This window comes from Mya arenaria, chromosome 10 (assembly GCF_026914265.1).
Source record: "Mya arenaria isolate MELC-2E11 chromosome 10, ASM2691426v1".
Classification (NCBI taxonomy): domain Eukaryota; kingdom Metazoa; phylum Mollusca; class Bivalvia; order Myida; family Myidae; genus Mya; species Mya arenaria.
Genome location: NC_069131.1, coordinates 10,796,783 through 10,812,803, shown reverse-complemented (window position 1 = coordinate 10,812,803; position 16,021 = coordinate 10,796,783). Strand labels below are relative to the sequence as shown.

General features: G+C 35.1%; 2 long non-coding RNA genes across 2 annotated transcripts; both read left to right on the top strand.

The window, feature by feature from the left end:
* The first annotated feature begins 644 nt into the window (after positions 1-644).
* LOC128206718 (uncharacterized) lies at positions 645-4,355 on the top strand. Its single transcript, XR_008256559.1, has 2 exons — positions 645-970; positions 1,266-4,355. It is a non-coding gene; the product is annotated as an uncharacterized LOC128206718 (long non-coding RNA).
* Positions 4,356-6,358: 2,003 nt separating this feature from the next.
* LOC128206554 (uncharacterized) lies at positions 6,359-10,074 on the top strand. The gene is made up of 2 exons (XR_008256499.1): positions 6,359-6,684; positions 6,980-10,074. It is a non-coding gene; the product is annotated as an uncharacterized LOC128206554 (long non-coding RNA).
* The last annotated feature ends 5,947 nt before the right edge of the window (positions 10,075-16,021 follow it).

Sequence of the window (16,021 nt, the reverse complement as noted above, 5' to 3'; positions counted from 1 at the left end):
GCGACTGGTTCTTACACACCGCACTCCTTCAAATGACCTGTTTAAGTCGTCCCTGTTTAAGTCGGCTATAGGCACTCCTGCCATTGACCACTGCATTTATTAGAGTAAATCTGGAAGGTAAAAGTGTGTCACGTATGAGGGCTTGAATTCACAACAGGCGGAACACTAGCACAGCGCTCCTACCAACTGAGCCGGGTGGCTGGTTCTTACCCTCACACACTAGTCTACAGAAAGGCCACTTACCTGACATACGCAGTATCTACATCTCGTTTAGGGGATATTATGGTAGGACGCTTTTCTGGTGACCTGTACTGTATAACTTCGAGGCGGATACATGTTTACTCACCGAACGAGACATGATACATGTCCTCTGAATTAAGCTTATATTTATTATATACGTGCCTATTTAATTTTCCCTTTTCTATTTTTTTCGGTTAAATTTACCACCATCTGTCAAATGCGCGAATGAATACGAATGTGTTACGTAGTGTAAAATCTAGTGTATAATTGTATCTCTATAGATCCTATAAGACATTATTTTGCGCAAAAATGTATGCTATATTTTGACGTTATCAACGTTGACGTCATTTAATGTTGACGTCATTTCCTGTTCATTATATACATACAACCTGCAGTGCGTTCAGTAAGGCGAGCGTTTACAAAACGTTTTGTTTTGTATCCCTGTTGCAACGCTACGCATACACGTTAAGCGGGAAACCAAACAGCGAACGTTCGCCTCAAACATCTTTACTGAACGCACTGCTGATGAAGGCCGAATGTATATATATTTCCAGAGCACGAATGAGTACCTATCACGGCTGATCATAGTCTCGAGCCCCCCTCAGACCTTGCATGGCTCAGGCCCCACCCCCGAGGCTGCTAGAGACCAAGCCTCTCTCCTAGCACTTAAAATCCTAGGTGATCCTGGGAAAGAAGATTCCCCAGGGCCGGTGATTGCTTCCGGAGACGGGTGAGGGCAGATTCTTCTTAAATGTTTAATAATTTCTCTGTGTTGGTCTATTTGGTATAAAGGTTGAAAGTTTTTTAGTGGTATTAGATGCTCCCCTTTCACCCAAAAGGCTGTGTTGGACATAAGTGCTGGTTTCTTCCAAGAGAATGGATTGTATCAGCTTTGATCAGCTCTTGTCACAATTGAGCTTACAGAAATTAATTTTTATTATCTTGTGAGTTATACCTAATTTAAATCTTTAAAAGATAGTCGAACAGTGTAAGTCAAATGTGCCGATCTTATTCTTTTATTTAAGGACCCAGACAACGAAGTAGTAGCTTCTCAGATGAGATGTATCGGTGACGGACGTTGATTACCCACAATTCTCTGACGATTACAAGTCTGCAAATTTGGAACTCAGTGCAAAAGGGTCATAACTCCATCTTAATATAGAAAGAGCTATGTCTGTTTTGCACTTAGCCCTGGAAATGGCGTGGTTGAACGCGAAACAGTCCTAAATGACATGATTGAAAGATTAACATAGAACTCTTTCGCTTTCACCCTTCGACTGATAGTTATTTTAGGAAGAAATCTCTAAATGCTGACTGTGTTTCTTTTTGCCATCATAGTTGTAAACAACATTTGTTTTGTATATTTGTTAATGTTCTGCATATTTTGTTTAAAACTTTAGCATTGATTGATGCACCTTTAGATTTTCAATGACACATTTAGAATGATTAAAACAACATTCTTAAATTTTGTGAACATTGTAAATATACATTATGGCAATAAGGAAAACAGTTGTCGAACATGAGTTAAATACCTGTTCTGTTGTTCGTTTCATCTTAGTTGTACTAATGTTATAACAAAATATTATTTAGTTACAAGGAATTGGATCCTGGCAAATGATTTCATTAAAATGATATTGTTGGTATAAAATGAAATGTTTAGTAAGTACTTACCACAGTTGACAAGTTGATAGTTTGTGTAATCTACTGGCAACAATTTCTCCAAACTTCTTAAGTCCCTTATAACAGGATTAAGATAAGCTTTCTATTTTTGTGTTTCAAAAATTTGCATAATATAAACATCTTTCAGAGTTTTTATACTTAAATAGGACTTAACTTTATGATAAATACAATAAACCATTTTTCATATATCAAAATTCAATTTAAGTATGTATTTTGGCTAATTGAAATAAGCTACTTAAGCCTGTTAAGCTTCGGAAGTTTCCAGAAATTGGGCCCTGGGGCCTTTTTCAATATTATTTCTCATCCGTATCTTTAGACAAGCCTCAGTGATTCCATTCATTTGATTGGCTGGTTAATTTTACAATCCAATCACAACACTCTGATTCTATTCTAAAATTTAAGTTTAATCTAAGTTGGTTATTAAATAAAGCCCCAGATTAAACAAGCACTTTTATTAAAGATTGAAATTCATAGCATGCATTTAGCTGTAAACAATAAAACAATTTTGTACTCGATCTTCAAAATTAGAATCCCTTAAACCTATTAGTTTTTATTTGCAGTAGTGTTTTAAAAAGAATATAGTTCTACAATTCACCGTGTGGTTGTTCTGTATTATAAAGCTTTAATTTTAATATCTGTTAGACTCAGTCATATTTTGATGTGATGATTGTGTTTTTCTGTTAATAATTATGATGATTTCTTATTTGTGATTCTACATTCATGTAATGTGTTAGTTATCAAAAAGTTGAAAGTTGTACCTCTTATTGCAGTGAGGTTATAGTTTTCAGTTCTACTTTTCATATCCTATTCTGAAATTTAAAATACCAAGATCAGTTTAACAGATTTAACTCATTTGATTTCATTTTGGCATTGTATTTTGGGTAATGCTTTCAATGATCATGTGATTTGTCACCAGAAGTCACATGATCACAAGTTCAACAATGGTATATTCTTCACACATTAAATTTCTTAGCGCAATGTTACAGTGTTTTTTTAAAGAGACTCAAATTTTTTGTTGGCCATATTTAAAAAAAAAGAAAAGAAATTAGACTTACTATTCTTACAACTATCTGATATAAAATTGATCTTAAATTATTATCAATTGAATGAAGAAATTCGGATTTGTGTGAAGAGTAAACACTGTGAGACTTTTAGAATAGTCAAAGTATTACACTTACAGGTATTTGTTCCCTGCTTTAATAATAAATACATGTATTTGTAAACAGGTGGCCCTGGCTCATGGGATATTTAAGGTATCTGACTCACAAATATGTGACTTTGTATGCAAGGTGGCCCCATGTGATTTTGGTATCATTTGAAAGTGTTTTGTGTGCACATAAAGAAAATACAAAACTAAGGTAACAACCGCAATTACTCAGCTTTTAAAGATTTCAAAATGATTCCTGTATGTCCAATTTCAGTTATAAAGAACAAATCAGTCAGTAAGTTGTTTATTATAGTGTTATGCGTACATAGCGTAACAACATTTCATAATAAATAGTTTTACATTTACACCAGGCCCATTGGGTCTATAAGTCACCTATAAATCGGCGGTATATGGAGCATAATTTCATATAAAACATAAGTTGTATGTAACAGTGCAGATATACGAACAATCGAGTACTATTTTACAAAGCATCAATGACCGGAATTAAGACAACAATAATCAATCAAGTATAGTGCATTTATTGCAAAATGATACATTTTAAGTGTCACATGCATTGCTTTCAATGATTGTGTAAGAAATATTATAAATATATTTAAGCTGTAATAACTTTATGAAATGATGTACTTTTGTTCATTTACATGTATATTACATATTTAAACTCAGCAATCAAATACCCTTCAAATGATGCCAACATCTTATAGGGTCACCTGGCCTCACAATTGAACATTAAGGTCAATGGGAGCTATCTGAGAACTGCTAGTAGCTAATTTGAGGGTCGGATTCTGTAAATTAGATTTTCATAATGCTTCATACATTAAGTTTCAGGTCATTCGTTGCTTGTGTAAAAAAAAGTTGGCTCATATTTATTGTCAAATGCTATGATGATTTCAAACAGGACTTTAAATATTGTATGTGTATCTTTTGACCTTGGCCTTGACCTGGATCCTTCTGACTGGGTGAAGGCAGCTTTCTGTGGTGATATTTCAGTGTCATTGTGGACAATTGATTGCCAATCAGTACTTTGTACCAATAGAAAGCCTTATTTTACATTTTCGGACACAACCATTCTAACATTCTAATGTCTACCATTAACCAATGTTAACCTGAAATATAATTGTGTGAAGTTTTTTATGAAGACGTACTTGTTTGAATGAGCTGGGGCTTACATTTAAGTTACAGGCATCGTGCAATACATGTGTTAATCCATCTTCATATATTAAGTGCTCCAAAACATTATGTTGCTTAAAAAAATAAACAGTTATCAGAGCATTTTTGTTTTATAATTTACATTTCATTTGCCGGGTATCATTTCCTGACAATCTATCTCTGACGTTTTAATTATTCTAAGATGCCTAGTTTAAGCATTCACGTATAGTGTCTCACTGTATCAAATTTGACGAGCTATGAAGGTGTTAGTTTGAAAATCAATAATGTATTTGACAATTATTGTATTGGCTTCAAAAATGTTCTACATTCAAAATCTGCTGCCATATAAAATCGTCGTAAATAGAGCTTCATGATTTAGCCTCCACTGATGTAGGGTTTTTCTGAACCGACGTATTGCCGTTTTTGTAATACTCATTGATTTAGAGTGTGAAGTTGAGTTTGGAACGGTAACGTGGACTGCCCTGTTCAACTCAGTCCCTTAAAAGTGTTTGTTGCCTTGAAAAGGCGTCATTGACCTCTGCAGTTCCAATATCATATGGCTTTACGTGCTCGTTAAATGCATTAGGAGGCCAGTTTTATGAAGGTTTATGCAATAAATTCATCTGATTTCAGACACAAGACTCATCAAGGCAAAACCTCAGCTCATTGTATTTTTTCTTCTCTTTGATCAATGTTCGTATAATTTGCTGAGATATATTAATGTTTTGCTATTATTTACATACACTTTTGTTAAAGAAATGGAATTAATATGATTTTGTTCCTTTATTAAAATGCTTTTCTGAGTCTGAGTCTAGACTTGGACATGAGACTGTTCGTAACCATGGCTCCCGAAGTCCATTTATTGAGTCTGGTGAATGCACGTGCGGATCCTGTACAAGATATGAGACAAATGCGAAATCTATTGCGGGTGATAGTTTGTTATAGGGCGATTGGTCAATGAGAAACTTATAGGTAGGTGGTAGGACATTAAAAATATCTTCATCGCCGAAGGTAATTAACAATACTATCGGGGTCATAGAATTCTCGATGAACACATGGTCAAGAATGTTGTGGTTTTATAGGAATAATTGTGTAGCATGAGCCCAGGCCGTGAGGCGACTGTGTGCGACTGTCAAATTATAAGACTAAATTAATGTAGATATCAAATTCTAATACACAAAAATGTGGTCTGATTCTTGCTTTAATTTCCCAAAACATTTGCGTTACCAGTCATCGTTTGGGATGCCTGTTCTGAGTTCAATTATATTGGATGGCCAATACCATTCAAGGTTTCATTACGGTCAAGGTGTTAACACGTGATTTGCCCCGATGAGCATGAAGCGAAATCTGTCTGCAAATGAAAAAGGATAAACCCATGTTATGTCGTTTACTTTTTTTTTCTTGAACCTGCTCACTTTCACCTCGGGCTCAATCTCACGGCCGAGGGAACACAAGCACGGCGCTCTAACCAACTGAGCTAATCGGGCGACTGGTTCTTACACACCGCACTCCTCCAAATAACCTGTTTAAGTCGACCCTGTTTAAGTCGGCTGTAGGCACTCCTGCCATTGACCACTGCATTTATTAGAGTAAATCTGGAAGGTAAAAGTGTGTCACGTATGAGGGCTTGAATTCACAACAGGCGGAACACTAGCACAGCGCTCCTACCAACTGAGCCGGGTGGCTGGTTCTTACCCTCACACACTACAGAAAGGCCACTTACCTGACATACGCAGTATCTACATCTCGTTTAGGGGATATTATGGTAGGACGCTTTTCTGGTGACCTGTACTGTATAACTTCGAGGCGGATACATGTTTACTCACCGAACGAGACATGATACATGTCCTCTGAATTAAGCTTATATTTATTATATACGTGCCTATTTAATTTTCCCTTTTCTATTTTTTTCGGTTAAATTTACCACCATCTGTCAAATGCGCGAATGAATACGAATGTGTTACGTAGTGTAAAATCTAGTGTATAATTGTATCTCTATAGATCCTATAAGACATTATTTTGCGCAAAAATGTATGCTATATTTTGACGTTATCAACGTTGACGTCATTTAATGTTGACGTCATTTCCTGTTCATTATATACATACAACCTGCAGTGCGTTCAGTAAGGCGAGCGTTTACAAAACGTTTTGTTTTGTATCCCTGTTGCAACGCTACGCATACACGTTAAGCGGGAAACCAAACAGCGAACGTTCGCCTCAAACATCTTTACTGAACGCACTGCTGATGAAGGCCGAATGTATATATATTTCCAGAGCACGAATGAGTACCTATCACGGCTGATCATAGTCTCGAGCCCCCCTCAGACCTTGCATGGCTCAGGCCCCACCCCCGAGGCTGCTAGAGACCAAGCCTCTCTCCTAGCACTTAAAATCCTAGGTGATCCTGGGAAAGAAGATTCCCCAGGGCCGGTGATTGCTTCCGGAGACGGGTGAGGGCAGATTCTTCTTAAATGTTTAATAATTTCTCTGTGTTGGTCTATTTGGTATAAAGGTTGAAAGTTTTTTAGTGGTATTAGATGCTCCCCTTTCACCCAAAAGGCTGTGTTGGACATAAGTGCTGGTTTCTTCCAAGAGAATGGATTGTATCAGCTTTGATCAGCTCTTGTCACAATTGAGCTTACAGAAATTAATTTTTATTATCTTGTGAGTTATACCTAATTTAAATCTTTAAAAGATAGTCGAACAGTGTAAGTCAAATGTGCCGATCTTATTCTTTTATTTAAGGACCCAGACAACGAAGTAGTAGCTTCTCAGATGAGATGTATCGGTGACGGACGTTGATTACCCACAATTCTCTGACGATTACAAGTCTGCAAATTTGGAACTCAGTGCAAAAGGGTCATAACTCCATCTTAATATAGAAAGAGCTATGTCTGTTTTGCACTTAGCCCTGGAAATGGCGTGGTTGAACGCGAAACAGTCCTAAATGACATGATTGAAAGATTAACATAGAACTCTTTCGCTTTCACCCTTCGACTGATAGTTATTTTAGGAAGAAATCTCTAAATGCTGACTGTGTTTCTTTTTGCCATCATAGTTGTAAACAACATTTGTTTTGTATATTTGTTAATGTTCTGCATATTTTGTTTAAAACTTTAGCATTGATTGATGCACCTTTAGATTTTCAATGACACATTTAGAATGATTAAAACAACATTCTTAAATTTTGTGAACATTGTAAATATACATTATGGCAATAAGGAAAACAGTTGTCGAACATGAGTTAAATACCTGTTCTGTTGTTCGTTTCATCTTAGTTGTACTAATGTTATAACAAAATATTATTTAGTTACAAGGAATTGGATCCTGGCAAATGATTTCATTAAAATGATATTGTTGGTATAAAATGAAATGTTTAGTAAGTACTTACCACAGTTGACAAGTTGATAGTTTGTGTAATCTACTGGCAACAATTTCTCCAAACTTCTTAAGTCCCTTATAACAGGATTAAGATAAGCTTTCTATTTTTGTGTTTCAAAAATTTGCATAATATAAACATCTTTCAGAGTTTTTATACTTAAATAGGACTTAACTTTATGATAAATACAATAAACCATTTTTCATATATCAAAATTCAATTTAAGTATGTATTTTGGCTAATTGAAATAAGCTACTTAAGCCTGTTAAGCTTCGGAAGTTTCCAGAAATTGGGCCCTGGGGCCTTTTTCAATATTATTTCTCATCCGTATCTTTAGACAAGCCTCAGTGATTCCATTCATTTGATTGGCTGGTTAATTTTACAATCCAATCACAACACTCTGATTCTATTCTAAAATTTAAGTTTAATCTAAGTTGGTTATTAAATAAAGCCCCAGATTAAACAAGCACTTTTATTAAAGATTGAAATTCATAGCATGCATTTAGCTGTAAACAATAAAACAATTTTGTACTCGATCTTCAAAATTAGAATCCCTTAAACCAATTAGTTTTTATTTGCAGTAGTGTTTTAAAAAAAATATAGTTCTACAATTCACCGTGTGGTTGTTCTGTATTATAAAGCTTTAATTTTAATATCTGTTAGACTCAGTCATATTTTGATGTGATGATTGTGTTTTTCTGTTAATAATTATGATGATTTCTTATTTGTGATTCTACATTCATGTAATGTGTTAGTTATCAAAAAGTTGAAAGTTGTACCTCTTATTGCAGTGAGGTTATAGTTTTCAGTTCTACTTTTTATATCCTATTCTGAAATTTAAAATACCAAGATCAGTTTAACAGATTTAACTCATTTGATTTCATTTTGGCATTGTATTTTGGGTAATGCTTTCAATGATCATGTGATTTGTCACCATAAGTCACATGATCACAAGTTCAACAATGGTATATTCTTCACACATTAAATTTCTTAGCGCAATGTTACAGGGTGTTTTTTTTTCTAAAGAGACTCAAATTTTTTGTTGGCCATATTTAAAAAAAAGAAAAGAAATTAGACTTACTATTCTTACAACTATCTGATATAAAATTGATCTTAAATTATTATCAATTGAATGAAGAAATTCGGATTTGTGTGAAGAGTAAACACTGTGAGACTTTTAGAATAGTCAAAGTATTACACTTACAGGTATTTGTTCCCTGCTTTAATAATAAATACATGTATTTGTAAACAGGGGGCCCTGGCTCATGGGATATTTAAGGTATCAGACTCACAAATATGTGACTTTGTATGCAAGGTGGCCCCATGTGATTTTGGTATCATTTGAAAGTGTTTTGTGTGCACATAAAGAAAATACAAAACTAAGGTAACAACCGCAATTACTCAGCTTTTAAAGATTTCAAAATGATTCCTGTATGTCCAATTTCAGTTATAAAGAACAAATCAGTCAGTAAGTTGTTTATTATAGTGTTATGTGTACATAGCATAACAACATTTCATAATAAATAGTTTTACATTTACACCAGGCCCATTGGGTCTATAAGTCACCTATAAATCGGCGGTATATGGAGCATAATTTCATATAAAACATAAGTTGTATGTAACAGTGCAGATATACGAACAATCGAGTACTATTTTACAAAGCATCAATGACCGGAATTAAGACAACAATAATCAATCAAGTATAGTGCATTTATTTCAAAATGATACATTTTAAGTGTCACATGCATTGCTTTCAATGATTGTGTAAGAAATATTATAAATATATTCAAGCTGTAATAACTGTATGAAATGATGTACTTTTGTTCATTTACATGTATATTACATATTTAAACTCAGCAATCAAATACCCTTCAAATGATGCCAACATCTTATAGGGTCACCTGGCCTCACAATTGAACATTAAGGTCAATGGGAGCTATCTGAGAACTGCTAGTAGCTAATTTGAGAGTCGGATTCTGTAAATTAGATTTTCATTATGCTTCATACATTAAGTTTCAGGTCATTCGTTGCTTGTGTAAAAAAAAGTTAGCTCATATTTATTGTCAAATGCTATGATGATTTCAAACAGGACTTTAAATATTGTATGTGTATCTTTTGACCTTGGCCTTGACCTGGATCCTTCTGACTGGGTGAAGGCAGCTTTCTGTGGTGATATTTCAGTGTCATTGTGGACATTTGATTGCCAATCAGTACTTTGTACCAATAGAAAGCCTTATTTTACATTTTCGGACACAACCATTCTAACATTCTAATGTCTACCATTAACCAATGTTTACCTGAAATATAATTGTGTGAAGTTTTTTATGAAGACGTACTTGTTTGAATGAGCTGGGGCTTACATTTAAGTTACAGGCATCGTGCAATACATGTGTTAATCCATCTTCATATATTAAGTGCTCCAAAACATTATGTTGCTTAAAAAAATAAACAGTTATCAGAGCATTTTTGTTTTATAATTTACATTTCATTTGCCGGGTATCATTTCCTGACAATCTATCTCTGACGTTTTAATTATTCTAAGATGCCTAGTTTAAGCATTAAACTAGTGTCTCACTGTATCAAATGTGACGAGCTATGAAGACGTTAGTTTGAAAATCAATAATGTATTAGACAATTATTGTATTGGCTTCAAAAATGTTCTACATTCAAAAAAATCTGCTGCCATATAAAATCGTCGTAAATAGAGCTTCATGATTTAGCCTCCACTGATGTAGGGTTTTTCTGAACCGATGTATTGTCGTTTTTGTATTTACTCAATTGAGATTTACTAATTGATTTAGAGTGTGAAGTTGAGTTTGGAACGGTAACGTGGACTGCCCTGTTCAACCCAGTCCCTTTTAAGTGTTTGTTGCCTTTAAAAGGCGTCATTGACCTCTGCAGTTCCAATATGGCTTGACGTGCTCGTTAAATGCATTAGGAGGCCAGTTTTATGAAGCTTTATGCATTACGAACAGTCTCAAGTCTGAGTTCAGACACAAGACTCATCAAGGCAAAACCTCAGCTCATTGTATTTTTTCTTCTCTTTGATCAATGTTCGTAAAATTTGCTGAGATATATTAATGTTTTGCTATTATTTACATACACTTTTGTTAAAGAAATGGAATTAATATGATTTTGTTCCTTTATTAAAATGCTTTTCTGAGTCTGAGTTTAGACTTGGACATGAGACTGTTCGTAACCATGGCCCCCGAAGTCCATTTATTGAGTCTGGTGAATGCACGTGCGGATCCTGTACAAGATATGAGACAAATGCGAAATCTATTGCGGGTGATACAATGTAGTTTGTTATAGGGCGACTGGTCAATGAGAAACTTATAGCTAGGTGGTAGGACATTAAAAAATATCTTCATCGCCGAAGGTAATTAACAATACTATCGGGGTCATATAATTATCGATGAACACATGGTCATGAATGTTGTGGTTTTATAGGAATAATTGTGTAGCATGAGCCCAGGCCGTGAGGCGACTGTGTGCGACTGTCAAATTATAAGACTAAATTAATGTAGATATCAAATTCTAATACACAAAAATGTGGTCTGATTCTTGCTTTAATTTCCCAAAACATTTGCGTTACCAGTCATCGTCTGGGATGTCTGTTCTGAGTTCAGTTATATTGGATGGCCAATACCATTCAAGGTTTCATTACGGTCAAGGTGTTAACACGTAATTTGCCCCGATGAGCATGAAGCGAAATCTGTCTGCAAAGAAAAAGGATAAACCCATGTTATGCCGTTTGCTTTTTTTTCTTGAACCTGCTCACTTTCACCTCGGGCTCAAACTCACGGCCGAGGGAACACAAGCACGGCGCTCTAACCAACTGAGCTAATCGGGCGACTGGTTCTTACACACCGCACTCCTTCAAATGACCTGTTTAAGTCGTCCCTGTTTAAGTCGGCTATAGGCACTCCTGCCATTGACCACTGCATTTATTAGAGTAAATCTGGAAGGTAAAAGTGTGTCACGTATGAGGGCTTGAATTCACAACAGGCGGAACACTAGCACAGCGCTCCTACCAACTGAGCCGGGTGGCTGGTTCTTACCCTCACACACTAGTCTACAGAAAGGCCACTTACCTGACATACGCAGTATCTACATCTCGTTTAGGGGATATTATGGTAGGACGCTTTTCTGGTGACCTGTACTGTATAACGTCGAGGCGGATACATGTTTACTCACCGAACGAGACATGATACATGTCCTCTGAATTAAGCTTATATTTATTATATACGTGCCTATTTAATTTTCCCTTTTCTATTTTTTTCGGTTAAATTAACCACCATCTGTCAAATGCGCGAATGAATACGAATGTGTTACGTAGTGTAAAATCTAGTGTATAATTGTATCTCTATAGATCCTATAAGACATTATTTTGCGCAAAAATGTATGCTATATTTTGACGTTATCAACGTTGACGTCATTTAATGTTGACGTCATTTCCTGTTCATTATATACATACAACCTGATGAAGGCCGAATGGCCGAAACGTTGTTTCATAAATAAATAATTTGTGTTGAAGTTGGACTTCTTTAATTATCACCATATTTACGTAGTGTAATGAAGTCAAGGGAGGCTAATACAGCGAAACGAAGTCAGAAGTAACAAAATGAGTTTAAACATTTTATTGCATGACAATACATTTACACATTACTGTATATGATGATGATAACAAAAAACGGAAATAGGAGCATTGCCATGTAAGAAAGCTTGCGTTCATGTAAAAGGACATGCAAAGGGATTGGGCCACGAGTTTTCCCAACATCAGCCCTTTCGCAAAATGTCACATGAAAAGCAAATATAATTTCGTTGTCACATAAACTATGGAACCAAATGTAATATTTCATGCATTTATGTAATGTTCATATACATAGGAATTAGAATAATGTGTGAAATAACTACGATAAAAGTGATTTCTAGATCGTATAATGCAATAAATAATAACAGAAAAAGTAGAAGTTAAGCTATGTGTATAAGAAATAAGATTGGAGAGAGAGAGATATATCAAGAGAGAAAAAGAGAAAGATGGGAGGGAGAGGTGGTGTGCTCTTTGTACTTACTCTGGAGTGTCTAAGAAGTGATTACTGTACTTTATATAGTGGTGCACTTCCGTAAATATTACAACATTATCATCATTTGAGAGCTTCGAAAAGTAGTTTGTTAGTGCTCAAAGGATGAAACTTGTGTTACAAAAAAGTATCTGCCTTTCGACTATAAATAGTGAGCAGTTAAAGAAGTAGTGTTCGGCATTTTCTACCGTATTACAGTGACCTCATAACGGAGAGTCTCTGAGATGATTATTAAACAAGTCTTAATTGAGAAAACTGCAGTTATATTATGCGTGCATGATAAACCGACCAGCGGCGTTCTCCAAAGACAAATAAAGATGTAACATCAGGCCCTTTAAACCTTTGTTGTAAATTACGCTTGAAAGATGAGAGTGAAGGCGAGTGTCTTGTGTCTACATCAAGTTTATTCCACAGTGAAATGGTAGATGGAATTGTTGAACGACTGAAGATTTCTAATCTCCTATTAAGTGTTTCTAAATGTTCACTGTTTCGTAAATTATAAGGGTTAGAATCAATTACTGTCACTGCGATAGATAAGATGGTAGTTCTTCACTTTTATATTTATAGACTAGGATGAGTTTTTGCATGTTTATCTATCCGATAAGGATATCCAACCAATTTCTTTAATCAAGTTTGCAATTGACACAGACCGTGTAAGGCCTGTAACAATTCTAGCTGCCTCACATTGGAGTTTCTCGAGTGTTCCTTTTTTGCAGAAGCAATTATGTTTTCAATATGTTGATGTCAGGTTCCGTAAGAACTTAGAGTGACCCCTAGGTGTTTGTGTGTGTCGTAATAAGCGAGTGTTGTTGAATTAAATATAAGATGTGGGCGCGGTTTATTTGACAGTGCGCAAAACATTGCTTGAGTTTTTGATGGGTTGAATTAAACAAGCCATTGTTTTGATCAGTCAGAAATTGTTTGGATGTCAGCATTTATAGTATTCTCCAAGACAGCAAGGGAACTATCATCCGCAAAAAGAATAGTTGTACTTTGAAGTGCGTCAGCTATGTCATTAACGTATATGAGAAAGAGTAGAGGGCCCAAAACAGAACCCTGTGGCACACCTGCTGTTATGAGTTTGAATTGAGAAAAGGACGTGCCAATGAACACTCGTTGACTTCGATTTTGTAAGTAATGGGATATCAAGTTGATTACATTACCGGTAATTCCATACTCTTTAAGTATTTAAGAATTAGTCCGCGGTGCCAAACTCTATCAAATGCCTTGGATATATCACAGAAAACTAAGGTAGTTGCTAGTTTATCATCGAATGACTTGCTATTTGATTGTAGATATCAATAAGCTGATAGGTTGTAGAATGGCCAGGTATAAATACTGACTGAGTTTAGAAAATAAGATTGTTATGACGCATATAGTTGTATGCGTGTTTAAAAACGATAAGTTCCACTATCTTTCTACGCAACTAATCAGAGATCAGGTCTATGATTGGATAAACATGTACTATTGCCTTTTTTAAATAGAGACATGACGTTTGCGAGTTTCCAGTTCGAGGGGTAAGAACATTCAGTTAGAGATCTATTGAAGAGAAGACAAAGAGGAGTGCATACTGATGATGAAGTTGCTTTTAGCAATCTTTCTGATGAAAATATTAGTGAACTCATTTGAGGCTTCGTCAATACTTCCCTAGTTTAATATACTCTAATCAGTGCTTGAAATAAGAGCGTTCATTTGGTTAAAATCCGCTTTTTATAGTTCCAAACCTTTCTTTTAATTGATGAATTTGATACGAAATTACTTGTAATGAATGCGTAGGTCGAAAAATGATCACTTATGTGTGTAATAGTTTCAGGAACTCCTGAATTTAGGACACTTATATGTTCTGATACCGCGATAGGGTCTAATAAAGTACGAGAAGTATTCGTTACTCTAGTAGGCGTGTTTATGACAATATATAGCTAATTAAGTAGCATAGTAGCTTTGAATTTGTGGTTTAGGGGTGCTGGTCTTCGTTAATATCACCAAGAAGAATAATATTCTCATAGAAGTCAGGAGCCTTTTCAAGGCAGATATTAACACAGTCCCAAAATTCTATTCTAAGATGAGGATAAAATAAGCATACATTATAAGGAAACTTATATCTTATCTCTACCCAAGGCGATTCGGGATGATATACAACTAAGTCTAATCTACGCATAGGTCTTAAGGAGGCCGAAACATAAATTAAGAAACCGCCCGAATAGGAAGAATTGTCTTTTCAGAACAGAAATTCATGATCATCAAGTTGTAGGAAATCATCATAATATCAGGAGAAAGGAGAAAGATGTGTCTCCGTGAAATACAAAATGTCAAAGTCTATAAGCTCATCTTTGATGTAATCGAATGTGATCGAATACTTCTGATAATGTGTTGAAGAATTGAAAAGCATGTCGCCTGATCACCGTTAGGTCCTTGATTAGACTCAATGTCGACCGAAAGTAGGATTAAACTGGGCATTATTTGATTAAAATATGTTAGATTTAGACGAATGTTTACAGTTAGGTTATTTCGTTCATGAATACAGCCGGTGCACCATCACCATAACGATGCTGAGAGTAAGTTTAACGACGCGGAAGTTTCGTTCTAAATCAAAGCACTTTAGCTGGTAAAGGTCTAAAGGCATTAAATGCTTTGTTAGTGAATGTCAAACCTTTTATACTTAAGCCAAGTACTATTTGTCAATTATTCGATTCTTTTGTTGTTTCAATATTAAATTATGGATGTGAGATATGGGGGTTTAGTAAAAATAAGGAAATAGAACGTATAGATTTGAAATTCTGCAAAACAATATTGCATGTTAAAATCTCAACTTGTACAGCAGCTGTGTATGGCGAGCTAGGTAGATACCCCTTGTATATTAATAGATATGTTAGAATTATCAAGGTTTGGTGTAAAATATTAGAAAGTAATAATATTATTGTACAGCGTTTATATGAAAGTATGTTGGTAGATGTTGCAAGAGGTAAAAGTAATTGGGCATCAAATGTAAAGACTTTATTAGATAATGCAGGTTTTACGGATTTTTGGTATCACCCAAATGGCACGAATGTAAAATATTTCCATGTAATATATAAACAAAGATTGTTAGACCAGTTTAAACAAACATGGTTTAACTCTGTACATATGCATGTACTGTTTTATTTATGTATAGAGAATTAAAACATATATTTGAATTTTCAGTTTATTTCGACAATGTACCGAAAACTTACCGCATTGCTTTTACAAAATTAAGGTTATCTTCACACCCTTTACGTATTGAAACTGGCCGATACGGCAATGATAGAATAAATCATGAGCAACGGTATTGTTTAATATGTGGTTCTG